The sequence below is a fragment of the Hemitrygon akajei genome, chromosome 4, assembly GCF_048418815.1.
Source record: "Hemitrygon akajei chromosome 4, sHemAka1.3, whole genome shotgun sequence".
Taxonomy (NCBI): domain Eukaryota; kingdom Metazoa; phylum Chordata; class Chondrichthyes; order Myliobatiformes; family Dasyatidae; genus Hemitrygon; species Hemitrygon akajei.
Window position 1 is genome coordinate 77,158,401 of NC_133127.1, and position 21,026 is coordinate 77,179,426.

Consider the following 21,026-nt stretch of genomic DNA (forward strand, 5'->3'; position numbering starts at 1 on the left):
TTTTCAGGAGTAACAGATTTACTGATGTGCTTATTGGCATGCATGTGCACCCACCCACAGTTTGTAATTACTACCTCCCTCCTCACTTTCCATCCTCTTCACTGAGTGATTATCTGAAATTACTGCAAAGTGTGAAATCCTGAATATTGTGTAAAAAAAAACCTAGTTGTCCTTGCAGCTTACATTGGGTTAGAGGTCAACAGAACAATGTAGGACAGAGGAATCTGAGTAGGGGTGGGGTGAACAATTGACAGACAACTGTCATACAACGTGGTTCCCCCCCCCCCTCTACTTTTGCTTCCTCCAGTGAAGAGGAATGTACTCAATGAGCACCAAATGCAGTCTGACTAACTGGAGGTACTTCAGTAATTGCAGTTTCACACAGAAGGAGCTCTGGGGTATTGATGAGGAGGAGGATATGCCATCTCCCATGTCTGAACAGTCTTTGATTATTAACGTAAGATTCTCGTTGTAGCCAGACCAGAGTTTTACAGTGGTTCACTATAAACGCCTTGCTACTGAATTACATATTTAAATTTATAAATCTCAGAATTCCAACCATTGGACTAATCACTTTCTCGACCTGACCAGCCATTTTCAAGTATTTATGCATATTTTCAGCTCAACTACTGCATACTCTTTTCAACAGTACCAACTAATCTACATCGTATCCCTTTCATTCTTTCTGCGAAAAGGTATTACTCTGCATTATTACATCTGTCATTTGTCTGCCTAATCTGCTTATCTATTCCCTCCCTTTTATAATATATTGCTACCATTTCTTTATATCACACCTCTAAGTCTGGTGATATCTGTACACTTTGAAATATTACTCTCTATGCCTTTTCCTGAGCTATTAATATATATAAAACTGACCCAGGGAACACTTCTGCCTATTGTCCTCCAGTCTGAGGACTTGCTATCAATACTTTGCTTTCCACACTGAAGATTGTTACTTTATCCAACCTGTCATCCACCCCTTTATTCCACAAGCCTCTTCTTCATCTAAAATTATTTTAGCTGGCACTCAATTGTACACCTTTTGAACTACATATAACAAAACCAATCAGGTTGAAACTTAGCTATTAACTTACTAACTCATTAACTCTGAATGCCTTGTGTTTTTACTTTTTGAAAGCTTCCACCACCAAGGTTAAGCTAGCTGTCATTATACGTGTTGGGCATGTCCATGTATCTTTAAAGCTGGTTTTCTGACACTTGGTGTATCTCAGGAAGGGAAAGCCCTCCTTCTCTATCATCACTTCTGTTAGGAATTTAAGATGCATTTGTGGCAGCACGGTAGTGTGGTGGTTAGCATGGTGCTTTACAGTTCCAGCAACCCAGGTTCAATTCCTGCCGCTGCCTATAAGAAGTATGTATGTTCTCCCCATGACCACATGGGTTTCCTCCTGGTGCTCCCGTTTCTTCCCACAGTCCAAAGACACACCAGTTGGTAGGTTAATTGGTCCCATGATTAGGCCAGGATTAAATTGGGGGATTACTGGGTGGTGTGGCTCACAAGGCCAGAAGGGCCTATGTCCAGCTGTATCTCAATAAATAAATAAATAACATCTGGACCTGGTGACCTATTTACTTTAATCATATCCAGTCTAAGCTGATGGTATTGGGAGAAATACAGAAATTGTTACGTTCAACATCCTTTCTTTAACTTCCTCTCTAATCCTGAAAACATGACTGTAGGTTTTCAGTTCTCCTCTCCCTGTTGATCATGTTTTTCCTCACCTCCTTTCCTCCAAGTACTGTCTTCTTATCAACTTTTCCATCCTTTTTATCTACCAAGATTTCAGCAGCACCCTCCACGTTGTTTAAGACAGATATAAAATATTTGGGAGCAGCACAGTATATATAGTTTGTAGAGCTGCATTCCCATGCCTCCAAAATCCAGTTTCATTATGTACCACCTGTGCTGTCTACGTTCTCACTGTGGTTGCATGGTTTCCTCTCACAGGCAGATGAGAAATTTAAATTAATTAAATAAATCTGGAGGAGTGATGTTCACTGAACTATTAGATTTTAGTAGAACCTCATCCTTCTGCCAAAAGGGAATAACTACACTCACTTGCCCATCCATTCCCACAATCAATGACCTCACTTTAAGGACTCCTGTTATTTCATGTTCTTGTTATTTATTTATATTTGCATTTGCACAGTTCGTTGTCTGCTGCACTTTGGTTGATCTTTCATCGATCCTGTTACAGTTACTATTCTATAGAATTGCTGGGTATGCCCGCAAGAAAATGAATCTCAGGGTTTTATGTGGTGACATATATGTACTTTGATAATAACATTTACTTTGAACTTTTTAAATGAACTTTGACCTAACAGACGGGTGTCAGGTAGTATTTTCCATTTGACTGAATGAGTGCAGTTCTACCAACACACAAGAAGCTCAGCACCATCTGGAATAAAGCACTCTGCATCATTGACTATCAGTCCAGCTCAGTTTCACCAAGGAGCACCAATATCACAATACTTACCATTCTCCAAAACACACTACAGTTACCTCCCAAAGCTACTTAAAAATGTCTCTCAAATCTGCAACCTTTATCATCTAGACTAGGGTTTCCCCACCTGGGGCACTCGGACCCCTTGCTTAATGGTTTTGGTCCATGGCATAAAAAAGGTGGAGGTCCCCTGATCTAGATAGATACAGGCTTCAGAGTCAAAGGAACACCAAAGTCAAATTTAAAAAGTCAAAGTCAAGTTTATTGTCATATGCACAAGTATATGGATGCAAAGTGCAAAGAAAAACTTACTTGCAGCAGCATTGCAGGCATATTGCCTCATATAATTCCCAAGAAGAACATAAATTAAATACAAGAACACTATTTACAAGAAAGAACACAATTAGAACAAAAAATAAAGTCAATTTTAGTGCAAAGTGACCAAGGTGGTCACAACATTGTTAAACTGTAGTAATTACACTCCCAGCAAAATCACACAACATACTGATTTTGAAATACATTATTTCTTTATCATTGGTTCAAAATCAAGGAATTCTCAACCCAGTGACACTGGTAGAATCTTCACCAAAAAGACTGTAGCATTTTAAGATTGTAGTTTACTATCACTTTCTTAAGGACTATTAAGTAAGGACAAGGTCCCCAAATCCTAAAAATGGCACTTTGCTTTTGTAACACTGTTTGTGAAGATTTTGCTCTTTTGAATTATATTATATAGGGAAGAATATTTGTGTGTTGGAATTATCAAAACAGTATTTGCTCTTGTCAGTAGCCATTGTACAATTCCTAAATTAATGACCCTGTGGATAGCACAATGAACATTAGATCTGTTTAACCAGTGCACAATAATTTTCAAGATTGTGCACCATATGTGAGAAACAAAATGCTAATCACCTGTCATCAAGGTAATACACTTAGATTATAATTCAACTATTAAATTCACTCTTCTTACAATTGCATTACAATCGTGTCATATTCACCCCTCATTAAATACATAAACAGATGTCTGAAATTGCAGAAGTAGCAGAGATAACCATGGTATAGGGAAATCAGGTTACTTAATCACATACAGTACAAGTGAAAAACAACTTGTCAGGCATGGCAATAGATTTCCCAGCATGATTATTATAAACAACAGAAGTTATTCCTATGAGTTTTGAATACAACTCAGAGGAATATTCAGCCTTGAGCTAATTAGTGAAAAGCAGCATATAGCATTGCTTGGTGCCATCATTGAGACTAAAATATAATATTTATTGATCCCTGATGGCCCACTTCCATAAATACAATATTTAAAGTAGGAACTGAGCCATCTCACATTAACAATTAAGAGTTTCAATATCTTAGTCTTTATTCTCCTTTATACATGGAAGGTTGGGTTAAAAAGGAGAGAAGGGAAGGATGTGTCAAGTGGAAATTGAAGTGTGAGGAGGATCAGAATGAGACCACATGAGTGGGGAGGGAAAAAACGGTGAAAAGAAGCATGGAAGTTTGGAAGAATAAGGGAGGGAGGAGAAACTGAGTAGTGGGACACAACTTCAAATTTAGGTAATTCTTCTCAAACAGTATTCAGTAGGATGCAATGCATTTGTTCTTACATGTGTCTGACTGTTCAGACATAGTCAGGCACACTTCCCTTTGCACTGCTTTCTTGGGACAACACTGCTGTCCTGTTGCTTACAGATCTACCAACTACTTGACTGGAAACCACCATTTTTTGAAATACTATCTCGTATTTTTCAGCAGAAATATTTTGGCTGCTATTACATAATGAACGGTCAATGCAACCATCTCTTTAAGGATGCAGCTGACATGCCTATACTGAGGTGAGGAGAAATCGATGGGCAGTTGCTGAAGAGAATGTTGCATTGGTGTAGCAGATAGTCCTCTCCAAGGATCGTCACCTTGCTGTGACGGAGAGGCTTCTGAGTTTCTGAGATGCTGAAGATGATGCTGTCTGGAGTTTAGCCATGGGGTGCTTGGTTCCTGGTAGGGTCACCCAGGGCAATAGGTCAGGGGGAAGATTCCAGACAAAGAGCGAACCGTCCAAGCCATCAGTGGTAGAGCTGGCAGAGGATGATGACACCTTATGATGGCAGTGAGGGCAGAGGAAGGCCACAGCAATGAAGGGTACCCAGTCTTGCATTCCATGTCACTGGACCCTGATCTGTCAAGGATCACGTAGCGGCTGTCGTGCATCAGCCTCTGTATGTTAAAACAAAGTCAGGCACAGGCGTACTTCATTAACGGAATCCATCCTAACGTTCTGGATATGTGGATCTTGGCTCAGTCTGTACAGCCACTGAACACCCATCAATAGACAACTTCTTAGGAGAACATTGTACTCGACTTAGGAGATCACACTATCTGTCAGGCAGATGGCAGCTGAGCAGGCTAATTGAGATTTCAATGGAAGATTTGCTTCCTCCAGGGCTCAAATGTCACAAGCACAGTTATTCTGAGAGTATTGTTCAGTTGCATGGATATTCAGGACTTCCATATTCAACTGGAGTCCCAATCTTACTCAAAATATCCAAATTTTTGTTTCTTAAGCAGAAAATTTTGTCAGTAAAGTTTGGACAGGTGCACATTCAGATCTATTATGGATGTGATAATTAGTATTTTTATCAAAAAAGTTAAACTTACTCTTAATAGTACTTACAGAAAAAGAAAACCTCGGGACATTTTATCAGGAGATTTCAGCTATTAACAAGTAAAATTCTTGGCCAGTCAAATCTCATCAAACTCTGAAGTACTTCTCCTTAAAATTTACTTTTTTCTTGTATAGTTTTCATTAGATAATGTTCTTTCTATGTACTTGTCATTAATTTTATTTTGTCTTGATTGATCCATCAATTAAATCCTTAGGATGTTATCAGTTCAGAAGTATATCAAAGGCAGTCTGGAAGTCCTGTGAATGCCTAATATTTCCGTTTTTCACGGATGTTCCTGGAAGGGGGGAGGTGTTACGTATAACTAATTATATAATACTGTAGCAACACAATTACTATCAATTTTTACAGACATTCCTTCCACCATAAAATTGTTACATTTCTCTCTTTGACTTAAGAAAAAATATGATGAGCTTAAAAGACACAAGAAATCCCAGGTTTTGAAGCAAGAGCGGTCTGGAAAGAGAGGTAATTGTCTCGATGTTTATTCTGAAAAGCTGTGTCACACAGAACACAGTTTCGCAGTCTATTCCTACGATTGCACACTTAAGCAAACATCAAATGCTGCTGGAAAATGTCACATTTTGCTTTGCCAAAACTTCTGGAGCAAAAGTAATCTATAACCAAATGTTGCAGATTGACACACATTGAGACCCAAGATGACATGTCAGGGGATGCACTGAAGATTAATACAGCCATTGTGGTGAATACAGATTTGTGGTGAAAGGTCATTGTTCATGGCCCTCCTGTCGTTGCACGTTGAAAGGCTGAAACCAGCATTAAAAATGTTTTGAACTTAACACTCAGAGAATATGTGTAAAAGAAAAAAAAGTTGTTAAACTGGTATATCATAAATCAATGGAACTAATATATTCTGCATTACATATAGAAACATAGGAATATGATATACAAGATAAAATATTTCAGAATAAAGTACATCTTTAGAAAAAGAATTCCCTAATCAAAGGAAATAAAAATTCATTTTCAATTTTAAAATTATTTGATCCATAAAAAATACAAATTAGGACAGGCGCAGGCTATTCAACCCTCAGACATGCTCAGTTATTCAATAAGATGATGTGATCATTATCTCAATTCTGAAATCCAGTCTGACTCTGGTAACCTTGTAACTTACCTACCTATCTTTATCTTACAAATATTCAAACATCTGTGAGGAAGGAAGTTTCAAAAAATTGCAACCCTCTGAGATTAAAACCAAGATACCTAATCCCTATTTTAACCAGTTGACATCTTATATTCAAAACAGTGACACCTTAGCTCCAGATCCTCCCAAAGAGGTAAGGATTTACCATGTGTGTATGGAATCACAGGAGGCATGATACACAAGGTCAGTGAGCTAAAGAGGGATTTAACCATATCAGATTACAATGTTTTGGAAGTAACAGTGATTGGGCTAAAAATGAGGCAAGAGCATACACTAAATAATTCTGGATACAAGATGTTCTGGAAAGGGAAAAAGGAAGGGGAGTGGCAATAATGATTCAGGAGAACATTACAGGGCTGGAGAGAGAAAATGGCCTGGAACAATCAAGGTCTGAATCTCCCTGCTAAGAGAAAAGAGTCAACACTAATTCTGTACGATAAAACTTTTAGTAAAGCAAAATGCTTGGAACTTTGGTGATCTAGACAGGCAGAATTTATGAAGGATTGATTGTTGTTCTAATCAATACTCCAAAAATTTGTAATACTTTCTTTAGATATTGCATTGTAGAATAATATTTTCCAAACAGAACCAGGTAAGAACATGTGCAAGAAACAGAGTCCTAGGGAGCACTGGAACTGGGGCCTCAGTGTGTTAAAGGGAACCTGGGACCAGGGAGCTCTGTTGTTAAGGGGAATACGTATGGTCAGCCAGATGTCAAACACTGGGATTTCTGACCAATCAGATAGAAGACGATTAGCGAGTCATTGTGTGAGGAAGAAATTGACCAACGAATTTGTAGTAAAATGACACTGGGGTATGTGGTAAACTATGTATACCTGTCTGGACACGCCCCTCTGCTGACTGCACCTGTGGCTCCTCCCACAGACCCCTGTATAAAGGCGATTGGAGGCACTGCTCCCCCCTCAGTCTCCGAGATGCCGTGCTCCGTTTTGCTGCTAATAAAATTGATGCACCATCAATAACTCTCGGAGACGGGAGGTGAACGATAGGCTTTTATTAGCAGCAAAACGGAGCACGGCATCTCGGAGACTGAGGGAGGAGCAGTGCCTCCAATCGCCTTTATACAGGGGTCTGTGGGAGGAGCCACAGGAGCAGTCAGCAAGGGGGGCGTGTCCAGACAGGTATACATAGTTTACCACATTCACCCCTCCTTTGTTTTAAAAGAGAGTCCCCACGGGGCGAAGTTTCTTACAAGTATATTTACAGGTTAAGTCTATCAGGCGGTCGAATCTGTCGCTGCGATCTACGTAGCACCGGTGGTGATTGCACCGGTGCCGGTGGTTGTGCTGGCTCTGGCCTGACTTGAGGTGCCAGCCCGTTAGGCGTCAGAAATCCCTCATGCGTGTGGGTGGCGCCCGGTATGGGAGTGTCGTGAGGAATCTGTGTAGGGCTTGGTGTGCGCGGTGTCTCGTGGGTATATACATCGGTGGGTACGGGGTTCATAGTCACCGTGGAGTGTTCGGGGTAGGCCGGTAGCATTCTTCTCTCGTACCCTTCAAGGCCCTGAAATTCGGCACTCCATGGTGGAGAAAGAAGCCCAGGCCATAGTGGAAGCTATTAGGCACTGGAGACACTATCTCGCCGGCAAAAGGTTCACCTTGCTGACTGACCAGCGCTCAGTTGCATTCATGTTTAGCAACCAACAACGGGGCAAAATCAAAAATGATAACATTTTGAGGTGGAGAATAGAACTCTCCACCTACAACTATGATATCCTGTACCGGCCTGGAAGGCTCAATGAGCCCCCTGATGCCCTATCCCGGGGAACGTGTGCCAGCGCGCAGCTCGACCAGCTATACGCCCTCCATGCAGATCTTTCCCACCCGGGGTTCACCCGATTTTACCATTTCGTGAAAGCCCGGAACCTGCCTTACTCCCTTGAGGAAATCAGGACGATGACCAGGGACTGTCAAGTCTGTGCTGAGTGCAAACCACACTTCCACCGTCCTGAAAAGGCACAACTTATCAAGGCCACCCGCCCCTTTAAGTGACTGAGTGTCGACTTTAAGGGCCCCCTTTCCTCCACCGACCACAATGTCTACTTTCTCAACGTAATCGACGAGTATTCACGGTTCCCCTTTGCCATCCCTTGCCCTGATACCACTGCCACGTTCGTCATAAAAGCCCTGCGCCAGCTCTTCACTCTGTTCGGATATCCCTGCTATATCCACAGTGATAGAGGGTCCTCGTTTATGAGTGACGAGCTGCGCAGGTACCTGCTGGCTAGGGGTATTGCTACTAGTAGGACCACAAGCTATAATCCCTGGGGGAATGGACAGGTGGAGAGGGAGGATGCCACAGTGTGGAAGGCCACACTCTTAGCCCTTAGGTCAAAGGGATTGCCGGTCTCTCGATGGCAGGAGGTCCTCCCCGAGGCACTCCACTCTATCCGCTCCCTGTTATGTACGTCCACCAATGCCACCCCTCATGAGCGACTCTTTTCTTTTCCCAGGAAGTCTGCCACTGGGACCACTCTACCGGCTTGGCTGACATCCCCAGGGCCAGTGCTGCTCCGGAATGATGCAAGGAGCAATAAATACTCCCTGATGGTCGAGAGGGTTCACCTACTTCATGTGAACCCCCAGTATGCCTACGTGGTCTACCTGATGGGCGGGAGGACACGGTCTCCGTCTGCGACCTGGCGCCCGCAGGAGCACCAGACCCCTACCCCGAACACTCCACGGTGACTATGAACCCCGTACCCACCGATGTATATACCCATGAGACACCGCGCACACCAAGCCCTACACAGACTCCTCACGACACTCCCATACCGGGTGCCATGCACACGCATGAGGGATTACTGACGCCTAACGGGCTGGCACCTCAAGTCAGGCCGGAGCCAGCACAACCACCAGCACTGGTGCAATCACCACCGGTGCTACATAGATCACAGCCACAGACTCGACCGCCTGATAGACTTAACCTGTAAATATACTTGAAAGAAACTTCGCCCCGTGGGGACTCTCTTTTAAAACAAAGGGGGGGGGGGTGAATGTGGTAAACTACGTACACCTGTCTGGACACGCCCCTCTGCTGACTGCTCCTGTGGCTCCTCCCACAGACCCCTGTATAAAGGCGATTGGAGGCACTGCTCCTCCCTCAGTCTCCGAGATGCCGTGCTCCGTTTTGCTGCTATCGTTCACCTCCCGTCTCTGAGAGTTATTGATGGTGCATCAGGGTGCAAAAGCTATAGAGTAGGGAGACTTCATTACTTTAAGAGATACAGCACAGTAACAGGCCCTTCCGGCCTCATGAGCCTGCACCACCTAATTACACCCATGTGACCAATTAACCTACTAACCCTCCCTCTCCATACGTCTTTGGAATATGGGAGGAAACTGGAGTACCCAGAGGAAACCCTCACAGTTATGGGGAGATCATGCAAATTCCTTATCAACAGCGGCAGAATTGAACACGGGTCACTGGTGCTGTAATCGTGTTATGTTTCTGTTGTTTTCCAGAGAGATTGTTGTCTCCTCTGAAGGACCTGTGTCATGGCAGTTGGATGTCCTGGTGCTATTAGCACAAGGGGAGGGGGGCATGAATTCAGGAGAATATTTGAGATTAGTATATTTCTGGTGCAAGAGAGCAGGCAAAATTGTCCTGGTGTACACCAGGATATCCAAGTGCCATAACATAAGGCCCTTAGAGGAGAATGCAATTTCATTAGAAAAGTAACAATGTTATGCTTCAACTCCTTCCTACAGAGCTTTTGGTGTAATATCTATAATATGTTCAAGTTAAAATATGGTTATAAAATATAGGAATATAGTTATTCATTGCACAAAAAATTAACTACACAATGTGATATAGTCAAAGCGTTGTAGTCAGGGAGGAAAACATATAAGGAAAAAAATAGAGTGATTAGACTTAAAGGTTTCAAAAGATTTTTTAAACATAGTTATAAAAGGAACAGCTTGCGACCCTGATTCCGTCACAAAGTCAGGTTAGATTTCCTACTTGACAATAAAATAAATACTAAATATATGAGACAGCTGAGCCAATTAAGTTGGTGCAATCAGAATAGGTTTAGTGAAAGGATTGTCTGAACATGACATGCTAAAACTGAGATGAGGTAGGGTCAGAATTATATTACAACCAAGGAACATCTTGTCGGGTTATCTGTTCATTTCTAAAGAGTTTATACATAGGCTAAGATACTTAAAGAGATGATGGACAGGGAGCATTTGTCAATCCTTTGAAGGATAAAATGCCGCCAGTTAACAAGATCTCTTCAAGGCAGGATAAGTGCTAGTCTTATCTTGCTTAGCTTGAGAAGGCTGAGAAAAAAATGATTGTTGCTACCCATGTCTGAAGCCTATAGTAGATGCTTTTAAATTTATTGTATGAATAACCAATGAGGGAATTGTCTCATCTTTTACAATATTACTATATTGTAGTCTTATTATATTGCAATGATTGTGATCATTGTCTGTTTTTGTGAATCTCCCTTCCCCCCAAAAATGCTAAGCCTTGATTCTTTGAGTAACTTATGACCATGCAGAAAAATTAAATCACTACACTCCCTATTGAGATTGCATCTCTATCTAAAAAAGGTCTGCAAGTTTACAGGATACTTTACCCAAAGGAGCAATGTAGGTAGAAAAGTTATGCTGTACATTAAGTCAAGGGTGACACCAGCGTGAAACCCACCGAAATTTTATGTCCTTCAAGAGGAGAAGCAGGAGTCTTTCACCAGCTCACATGTCGGCACTGTAAAGGCAGAATTTGGATTAGAAAGAATGTTCTATTAGAGGAAATACTTGGCATTTGTGGCTATAATCAAAGAAAGGAAATCTATGTGATTATGTATGTCAGAGAGAGACTTCATACAGTTATACTACCTTAAAGGGATCAGACATAGACCATGAGAACCAACCATTCAGGTAAAAAAAGGTGCATAAAGAAATGCCTGCCTATCTATTACATTGAATGCACAAGGTAGGTCTGAGCAGAGTGGAGTCCATCTCACACATATCCCAGAAATCATGGTGTTAGGATGACACTTTAGCAGCATTTGATGAATTAGGTTACTAACTCCTGTGATGCACTGGCTGAGACTATTCATATGTTCATGGCACAAGAGAATCACAACCCAATCACACTGGACCTGCAGTAACTGAAAGCCAGTATCTGAGCAATGGAATGACATTGCTCTTCTTTCATCATCATGAAGTTTCATCAGAAACTTACTCCTCATGAACTATGTGGAAGCATCTTCATTAGAAAGACTGAGGCAGCTCACCACCAGCTCTTTAAGGGTAACATGGGGTAGGCAATAAATACTTGGCTTGTCATCAATGACCAGATCTCTCTTTTCAAACTATGAAAATATTGCCAAAATGTATGAATTTTATGACCATGAAATGGGGTCCTCTAAGTGACCTGCTTCAGAAGGTATTTAATTAACATTTTTTAAATAACAGTAGTATGCAGATTTGAAACTGATTTGGAAAACATCCTGCCTAAAAAGTGCAGAATTGTTAATATTTGATAAGTGGGAGTCCTCTTAAAATGAAACACAGAGTTTAGTGCCAACATATTCCTGTAAGGTTGAGGGGTAAGGACAATAAGTGCAGGGAACTTGGATATCAAGGTTTGATTTTTAAAAAAATGAATGGATACAGAGCACAGTAATAAATGGAGGGCTATCAGTATACAGGGTGCAGGAAATTGCTTAAAAAAGAAACCAGGGGACCAAAGAGGTGTCAAAAATTACCACTGGCAGATAAAATGAAGGAAACTCCCAAATCATTTCAGAACTGTACTTAGAGCAAAAGGTTAATAAGGGAGACTGTAGGGTCGATCTGGGACTAAAAAGAGAAACTGAGTGGAGCCAGAGGACATCAGTAAAGTCTTAAATGAATATTTTCATTCTTCAGTTCTGTCCTTAACCTTTCCAAGTGCCCACTTCTGATCTGTAGTCCCTCGCCAGGACTGCTTGTCCAGGAGTGAAACATCGAACCTACTTGTTGGAGAAGTCCTCAATTAGTCTCAGCTATTTGTCCTGTATACACTTTCTGAGATCGGGTTTGAAGAGATCCAAGTGTGAGCGCAAGAGATGACCCAATAACAGCAGAGCTGGCGAATTGTTGGTTGTGAAGTTTTCTGCATTGTGATATGCAAGGAGAAAATTGGCAAGTTTCTGATTCAGCGTCAGTGTAGTGTGTTCTACTGACATTGCTCACAGTGCATTTGACTCGGGACAAATCTTTCTGCCAAGGCATTTGAAGCTGAGTGGTAGAGTGTAGATGTAATATGTGTTATTTTTCCCAAGGGTAAATGGGATAATCCATCAGCATTTCCATGGTTAGTTGTTCTCTTGAATTTGATCTTGTAATTGTGTCCTCCAAGAAATAGAACCCATCTTTGCATTTGTGCTGCTGTTGTTGGTGGAACACTCTTCTGTGGATGGGAAATGGGCACCAACAGTTTGATAATCTGTAATGAGGATAAACCCTCTCCCATTTAAGTACTGGTTGAAACATTTTACACCCCAAACCAGACTCAAGGCTTCCCTGTCAATCTGCATGTGTTTTTTCTCTGTACCAGTAAGGGAACATGATGTAAAGGCCATGGGCCAGTCAGTTCCATCACTCATAACATGTGACATGACTGCACCTATACCATAAGGTGAGGTGTCACAGGCAAACTTCACTGGACAATGTGAATTATAATGTGTGAATACAGTGTATGTTACCATTTCCTCTGCCTTTTGAAAAGCCAGTTCACTCTGCCTTTGTCCATTGCCATTTCTTCCTGATCTCTAGGGGTTCTAGGGGTGGAATACAGTAGGCAGGTTTGGCAAGAACCTGTTACAGTAATTGACAAATCCAAAAAAGGACCACAACTGTGATATATCCTTTTGCCTTATGGCCACCACCACTGCTTGAATTTTCTCAGCACACTTGTGTAAATCCTTGTGCATCAATGGTGTAACCACAGTAAGTGTTGCTTGGTTTAAAGAATTCACACTTGTTAGCTTGTGCCCTGAGCTCCTGAGGAGACCTTGTGTCCTTTAATATCTGCTGGATGATGCTGAGGATGTTCTATGAGGCTGTGGTGGCCAGTGATATCATGTTTGCTGTTGTGTGCTGGGGCAGCAGGCTGAGGGTAGCAGACACCAACAGGATCAACAAACTCATTCGTAAAGCCAGTGATGTTGTGGGGTGGAACTGGACTCTCTGACGGTGGTGTCTGAATAGAGGATGCTGTCCAAGTTGCATGCCATCTTGGACAATGACTCCCATCCACTCCATAATGTACCGGTTAGGCACAGGAGTACATTCAGCCAGAGACTCATTCCACCGAGATGTAACACTGAGCGTCATAGGAAGTCATTCCTGCCCGTGGCCATCAAATTTTACAACTCCTCCCTCGGAGTGTCAGACACCCTGAGCCAATAGGCTGGTTCTGGACTTTATTTCCACTTGGCATGATTAACTTATTATTATTTAATTATTTATGGTTTTATATAGCTATATTTCTTCACTATTCTTGTTTGGTGTGACTGTAACAAAACCCTATTTCCCTCGGAATCAATAAAATATGTCTGTCTGTAATCTTTTTAACACTGTCTTGAAATTTTGGAGATATTCCTTGTCATCCTTACAGGTAACAATGGTCAATTCTGTCCTTCCAGGTAACACCTAGTGCCTGGGCAGCCTTGCAGCACCTGGTCCAAAGCTTTCTGCCAGAGTGCAGGTGTAGATGCTACTCCAAAAATAAGCCTATTATAGCAATAATGCCCTCTGTGAGTGTTTATGGTGAGAAACACTTCAAATTCTTCTTCCTTCTCCATCCGTAGGTAGACCTCAGTTAAGTCCACTTTGTTGAAGTGCTTCCTTTCAGAAAGATTTGCAAAGATATCCTCTACACTGGATAAAGAGTATAGATCTACTTTCAGTATTGGGTTGACAGCGACTTTAAAATCATCACAGGTCCTGACAAACCCATCCTTCTTGGCTATTGGGACCACTGATGTTGTCCATGGGTTCTATGCTACCTTAGAAATAACTCCTTCAGCCTCCATGTGATCTAACTCACTAGCTTCTTGATTACATATAGGAAAAGGAACAGATGGGCTTTGTAAAACTTGGGTGTGGCATTTTCATTTAATACTATTTTACCCCCTGATATGTTTGAGTTTTACGATGCCGTCCTTGAATACTGCTCTAGCATCATCCGGTACCTTTCTTAATTCTCTTGCAATTGACACTATTGCAGGGTAAGTGGCATGAAAGTGGTGGATGAATCTCCAATCATGTTTTAGTTGTCTCAGCCAATCACAGCCCCACAATACAGTCCCTCCTGTTTTTTTTAATCACATACAAGCCCAATGTGGCCTATTGATTGTTGTATTTCACTGTTATGAACGTCATTCCCACAGGAGTTATCTTTTCCCCAGTCTAAGTGCTTAGTTGGATATCTGCAGGCTTCAGTTAAGTATCTATGAAATGCTGTTACGCTGTTCAAACTCACTTTGTGGAATGACTGAAACAGCCAAGCCAGTGTCCAATTCCACTTCAATTAATTTGCTGTTCACTTCTGGTATAAGCCATATTGCTTGTCTCTTGTTAGTTTTCACATTGTAAATCTCAGGGCCAACTGGTCCTTTGTCACTCTCATCATTATCAGAATTTTCATCAACAGTAGGGAGATCAGTGCTCTTTTTGAAACTGCAACTTGACTTTTATTCTTTTTCTCTTCGCTGTGCAGTCCATTTATTTTTGTCCACCCAATATGTTCTTTGAATGTGTCCTACTTTGCTGAATTTTCTGCAAGTTTCACCTTTAAATCTACATTGCTCTGGTGTATGTGAGTGCTCACCACAATGGCAACACAATGTGTTTGGCCAGGCAGGCTTCAGTTTTGACATCGCAATTTTGGACATGATCACTTTCATTCCTGACTGCAATTCGATTGCATCTCTGGCTGCTGTTTCCACTGATACAATGATTTCAACTTCTCTTTTAAATGTGAGTTGTGCTTCAGTGAGGAGTCATTTTTGTATGTTTTCTTTTAAAATTCAACAAACTAAGCAATCTCTCATTAAGCCCATTACTGAACTAACACTACCTGGAAATTTCTTCAGTTCAGCCATGTAAACTGAAATGGACACCCCTTCCTTTTGATTCCACTTATGAAACCTAAAGTGCTCTGCAATCAACAATAACTTTTGTTCTAAATGTTCACAATATCAGCAAAGCTGTTTGGCTGGTTTGGTTGGAGCAGTCAAACCTATAAGCAAACTGTACACTTTTCCATCAATTGCACTCAGCAAACCTTTTCCATCAATTGCACTCAGCACACATTTCAATCAGCTATTCCCTTTTAAAATACTGCGCAATTCGTACAGTATACATCAACCAGCTATCTGTTGTGCAATCAAATGTGTCTGTCTTTCTGATGTATCCAGCCATTTCTTCTTTTTTAAAATTTATTATTATTTTGCCCAGTACTCACTGTTTAACTCAAATGTCTCGCTCTCTTCCTGAAGAAACACGTGCTGTGCTTTTTAAAAAAAAGCTGAATCATCTTCTCCCCATCTGAAGAAAGAAACATGCTGTGCTTCAACAGGAAGATAGTCATCAGGTTCGGTTGAAAACTTCCTCATCACCACTGCTATGTTTTGTAACTCCAGAAATTAACTGAAAGAATAACACAAGAGCTGGGAATAACATGTCTACTTTGTTTTACTTTCTTTTTCTTTAGTGAGGCATGCACATGCAATATGGTGGTCTAATGACTTATGCCATTCATGTACTATATTCATATAACCCGTATTGAATTATGTAAACAACAGAGAATGCTTGATTAAACAATACATATATTTACAATTGAAACCTGGTTTCCTTGGGCTGCGCAAGTCTAGGGAATTCACACTCTGGTCCTGCCAAATCTGTGAGACTGAGAAAGCACTTCCACCCCAAACCCGGTTTGTGTGAGTGCTGTGTAATTTGTTACCCTGTTACAACTCAGTGCCAAGAAATAACAGACAGTACGCTGCATATGAATAAAGGAATTACATTCATGAATGTTAATTTAGCTAAAAGGTTAGTAAAGAAAAAACAATAAGAGCCCATTAGAATTAAACTGTCAAGTGTGCACAAGTTGGAGCTCAACTCTTCCAAAAATTATATTCACCGGTAGACCTGCGCACCCTGCTCCATCGTATCACGGTCCCCCACTGTTCGAATCCTATGACTGGCTCTCTCTTTGCCTCCTGCCAGACAAAGACCCCAGCTCACACTGGTGTCAGGCACACAAAAAAACCGCACTCCCCTGACTGGATGGCTCACATTCCAAAGCAGCTGTTATCTCTAGCCATAACCCAAACCCTGCTTCTACAGGAAGACCATGATGTTAGCAGTGAACCCTTTACCAGGGCATTACACAATATTATTCAATTATAACAGGAACATTAAATACACAAAATCTATTAACAGCAGTTTAAATCCAGTGTGGTTTTTCTTTAAAAGTAAATCTTAGCCATAAGTGTATTGTAGCCTGAGAAGGATATGTAGAACAGTATAAGTCATTTGGCCATGATGTTGTGCCGATCTTGATGTTAAGTCCTCCTCCTGTGTGTTATCCATATGCCCCCCCATTGTCTTCAAGTTCATTTGTCCATATAAAAGCCTTAAACTCCTCCAAACTGCCTGCTTTTAACATCACCCCTCGTAACCTATTCAAGCACCTACCACTCTCTGCATTAAAAGCATCCCCGCTTGAATGTTAAAGACACATTCTTCGGTGTTTGAGATCTCTACCCAGAGGCAAAGATTCTGACTATTCACCCAAGCTATGCCTCTCATAGTTTTAAAAGCCTCTACTAAGTTTCCCCTCAGCCACTGACACCCTAGGGAGAACAATCCAAGTTCGTCCAACCTATCCTTGTAGCATATATCATTGAATCCAGGCAGCATCCTGGTGAACCTCTTCTGCACAGTTTCCATATCCTTCCTATAATGGGCCAACCAGGCAATAGTCCAAGAACAATCTGATTGAAGATTTATATAGCTGACTTCCTTATCTTATATTCAACACTGCTACTGATGAAGGCAAGCATGATGTAAGCCTTCTTTACCTTCTTGCAGTAGTTAACTGGCCGGTTACCAGCAGTTGTGAACCCATGAATCACTGAGTCAATGGTTGCAGTGGTGAGATGTATAATTTGTTCAGTCTCCAAAAATCATGCATTGTTCAATTGTCGGTGGTTGACCCCCAAAACAAACATGAGTAAGCACATCTCAGCTCATGATAAAGAGAAAGAGATGAATGTTGCTGTGCCAGTGCCATTTTGAGTTTATTCTTATCGCAGTATAAGAAATTCAGTACTCTTTGTCATTTATTAACTTCACAGTTGGGACTTTTACCTAACTATCGGTAGTTAAATTCTTGGCATATTGTAAATGCAAGTGATGACACCATTACTATTGTTTGTGCAGAGAAATAACATTGTAAATTGCGCTTGACTTAGGATGATAAAGACAAACAACTGGTATCAGTAGCATGCTGTGAAGGTAAGTTAAAAAAAGGAAGGAAGGAGGTACTTACCAGGGGTCAAGATCAGGAAGCAGTATCGCATGGTCATCAAATGGAGCTTTGGCTGCCATAATTTCTCAGATGACAGGTGCTACTGAAGCTGTAATTATCCTTTCAGATTATTGGTGCGTCATGGAAATGAGTAGTTAGCGTGATGCTATTACAGCTTGGGGTGTCGGAATTCAGAGTTCAATTCCGACATCACCTATAAGAAATCTGTACATCCTCCCAGGAAATGCGTGGGTTTTCTCCGGATACTCCAGTTTCCTCACACAGTCCAAAGGGGTACCAGTTACCAGGATCATTGGTCAATGCAAATTGTGTCCTGATTAGTCTAGGGTTAAATACAAGTTGCTGGGGTGGCACAGCTTGAAGGACTGGAAGGGCCTATAACATAAAAATAAAATAGACAGCAGCAGCTCCCAAAAGGACTGGTTACTTACCTGACCCATGTTCAGCCTTACCAAGTGTGGTGAACTACATATACCTGTCTGGACACGCCCCCCTGCTGACTGCTCCTGTGGCTCCTCCCACAGACCCCTGTATAAAGGCGATTGGAGGCACTGCTCCTCCCTCAGTCTCCAGGATGTTGTGTGATGGTCTCTTGCTGCTGGCAGTGCTTTCTTCCAGCTAATAAAAGCCTATCTTGCCTCACGTCTTCGAGAGTTATTGATGGTGCATCACCAAGCCTCAATTCCTTCCCTCTGATACCAAAGACATACCAAGGGTCCTGTAGTCAGCTGGACATAATCATGTAAGACATGTAACAGATGTTTGCCAGAGCTGACAGCTATATAGATTCCCCATGGTATGTCAATGAGTAAGTTGAAGGGAGTCCTTTTAGGGTATTTTATCTTCAGGTTAATCAATGTATGGTGTATTCTTTATAATATACCACAGCAGCAAGGACGAAAAATGTAGGAAGAACAAGTTCCTCAACTTTTCTGTTCTTTTGGGGATTCCATGGAAGAGAAGGACAAAGATGAGATCCCTAAAGCCAGACCAACCATCTGCACGACTGGTCAGAAAGTCATATCTTAATGATTTAAAGTTTCAAATAGTCATTTACATTGGAGCAAGGCAACTTAATGTACTGCATTTCCTCTCCCAATCCACTGACACAAACAATCCAGTAACTATCCATTGGTTTCACCTAAAGCACCAAGCATTTGGAAATACCCATCAGTGTCTATCATTCAAGAATAGGGAAGACTGGCGACAGCAAAAATTACAAGTGACAAAATGAACTTAAACTGACCATCTATTTTCAATTACATCCACATGCTTTCCATGAATTCAGTACAAAGCTTTATCATTCTCCCCCCAGTACACCACCATAGTATAATGCTTCAGCTGAAGTGGTAGTGTCCTCTGATGAAGATGATTCTCAGGAGGAGCACTTGTTGGTTCTGCCCATGAATGTTGCAGGAGAGAGCAAGTAGCTAATTAGGAGGCAAAAGGCAGCCAGCTGAATGTGATTATGGCACTGACGACATTTTGAGCTGAGACCCTTCGTCAGGACAAAGGGTCTTGGACCAAAACATCGACAATGCTTCTCCCTTTAGATGCTGCCTGGCCTGCTGCATTCCACAATCATTTTGTGTGTGTTGCTTGAATTTCCAGCAACTGCAGATTTCCTTGTGAATGTGATTGTTTTATTTGTTTTTTTTTTGGGATCTGTATATTAATTGGATAGACAGAAAATGAAAAAAGGTGAGATATAGAACATTTTGTAAGAAAAATTTCACATTCATCCTTCTTCCACTTTTCTCCTTGACCCAAAGTACAATCTTTTCATTTTAGCCTCACTAGAGCATTCCACTCTTCTCCCTGGACCTTTTCAATTTCCCTCTCCTTTCTGGTCATCCTTCACCCATTCACTTTACAAACCTTCAATTCCTGGCCCATCATTCATTCTTTTTTTATGGGAGAACAGATTTGGACAGTTTTGAACAACATTGCAAGCAGCTGCCTCTGTATTCCTATTATCTTACTCATCATCAGAATCATTCACTGATGATTGTGGTCTGTACCTAGCTGTTCTGGTGTTGTATAATATGTGGAGCATTGCACATTGTAATCACCTGGACACCTGTAATGTATCTTCCCAGTGCTCTTTGCTTATTCTGTCACATATTTGGTAATCACTGAGCATTCATCATCATATTGTTGGGTGCCATTATTGCTGGGTATTCTTCGTCTCCAAGAGATTAATGTTAGAGTAACCTTTTGGATGAAAACTTCACAACAACTTTGATAGCTTGCAATTCCATGGGTAAAATAAAAAGGTAATTTGCTGAAATTCATAGCTTGCAGGGTTGCCATTTAACATAATGCACAATATTTCAAGTTCTACATAAGTATCTGCTCCTCAATAAATGGCACCTTTGCATTTACTTTAAACTGTCAGTCTTGCTGAATTTCTCCATTCTCCATAAAACTATGGAAATTTTGTCTGATAGGGTTTCTGGTACTCTGTACAACTCTTAGTGACCCTCCATCATTTTCCTTTTCATGGGAGTCAGCATTTTCCCAGTATAGCTGTTTGAGTGAACATAACTTGAAGAGGACATTGCTTCAGATGCCATCTACTTCTCTACTCTTCACTAATAACAGAGGTAATCAGCAGGTGACATCAAACCTAACAGTACTATGTGTCCCATGATTGTCTGATGAATAAGAGCATAGGAAATAGAAGTAGAAAAAAGACCATTTGGCCCTTCTGTCTACCCTATCCATAGATGTTCTTCTCTCTCAATTACATTTTCCTGCACTATCGTTTATTTTACAATTACTTTAATATCCATAAATGTATTAGTCTCTTGATTTGAATGAAACCAAGAAAAGAGCCTGCACAGGCCTTTGGGACAAAGAATTCTTAAGATTATTCATCCTTATCTCATCCTAAATGGATAAGATCAATCCCTGGCTGTGGACTGCTCCTTCAAAAATAAAATCCTCCCTGCATTCAGTATTGAGCTTATTGATTTTTCTCAGTATCGATGAGATGTTCTTTCATTCTTGCAGAGTTTAGACCTGGTCTATTAAATCTTTCCTCATACAACAAATCCTCCATGCTAGAACCTGTATAATATACCTTCACCAAAACTGTACACCAGATGTGGTCTCACAAAT

General features: G+C 41.2%; 1 long non-coding RNA gene across 1 annotated transcript; it reads right to left on the reverse strand.

Annotated features, from left to right (window-relative positions):
* Positions 1 to 2,744: 2,744 nt before the first annotated feature.
* On the reverse strand, positions 2,745 to 15,923 carry LOC140726479 (uncharacterized). Its single transcript, XR_012098647.1, has 3 exons — positions 15,810 to 15,923; positions 10,998 to 11,057; positions 2,745 to 5,922 (listed from the first exon to the last, which is right to left on the reverse strand). It is a non-coding gene; the product is annotated as an uncharacterized lncRNA (long non-coding RNA).
* Between the last annotated feature and the right edge of the window lie 5,103 nt (positions 15,924 to 21,026).